The sequence below is a fragment of the Penaeus monodon genome, chromosome 29, assembly GCF_015228065.2.
Source record: "Penaeus monodon isolate SGIC_2016 chromosome 29, NSTDA_Pmon_1, whole genome shotgun sequence".
In the NCBI taxonomy this organism is placed as follows: domain Eukaryota; kingdom Metazoa; phylum Arthropoda; class Malacostraca; order Decapoda; family Penaeidae; genus Penaeus; species Penaeus monodon.
In genome coordinates, this window is record NC_051414.1 from 21738918 (window position 1) to 21740197 (window position 1280).

Sequence of the window (1280 nt, forward strand, 5' to 3'; positions counted from 1 at the left end):
TTTTACATGGTATACATACACAATATGGGAGGCAATACAAACTAATGATAGGCAGATTCAAAGTACTTTGCTGAGTATTTGAAATTGCTGGCCCAATGCTAGACAAGGGAAGTTCAGCCAGTAATAAGACATGTGAAAAATATTTCAATGAGTCATAAGTCTTTGATGTTTGAACATCAATTTTAAAGGAGCATCATTTCTTCCTCTAAATCTAGGAACAATATTTCAGGTTCTAGGACATTTTCCTAGTTTTCAGGCCATGGTAGAGGCACACATTCATGTCACTGCCTCTCTGAAACTATTTATAGCATACTTAGGAATTTTACGAAAGGCTGGGCTTAACCAACAAGGTAAACAGGTTGACTAACTAGGTTTTCACTTTATGCTTTACATATGAAATACTGTTGATTATGGCCATTTGTCTTTCAGGAAATGTATATTTTTCTTTATAACCACACATGATTATACCCTACCATTAAATAATCAAACAAGATGTCAAGACTAGTTATTTGGATTTCATTACCCAGGCTTTAATGTGTTGTCTTTTACCAGGTACAGATGTTCATGATGGCTGTGTTTTCTATGGTCTCTTCTTTTCACACCATCATCAGAACTATTTTCAGGCTTCCAATGTAATTTTCTTCATTTCTTCTTTTACTCTATTTTAGACTTTTTCATACATTGATGAATAGGTATTTAGTATTTTAGTCTTCACTCATATATCACTTATTTTTTCAACAGGAAATAGGGAAAACAAAAGAAATGACACAAAAAAGCTAAACATACAAGGATCAATAACATATACCAGATAATTGGATGCAGAGGAGAAAAGAAAAGGTTTCATTATCTTAAAGTTTACTGGGGACAAGCAATATAATCAAGGAAAGAAGCTGAAAACTAATTTTTTTTTTATATATAAAAATATAAAATATGTCTGTACAAGGGACATAGGGAAGTTATTATATAACTTACAACTAAACTCTATTAGCATGGTATGCTAGTGAATAATATTGCATACTTGTTATTACAGGTTGATTCTTAGCAGTGAGTCAAATTTTGAACCAGACAAGTGCAGGAGTAGTGGATTTTCCTTAACAATGAAGTTTGGGTAAGAAAGGGGAAAAAAAGTACATATTGTAGTGGAAAACTAATAACAATACAATTCATATAGATATAAAGTTAGTGCAGGTTTACTAGATTTTTTTACATTCTGTGGCACAATTGTTAATGTCTGTATTGTGCTGATAACTGGGTGCAGCATTACAGATGAATGATTCGTC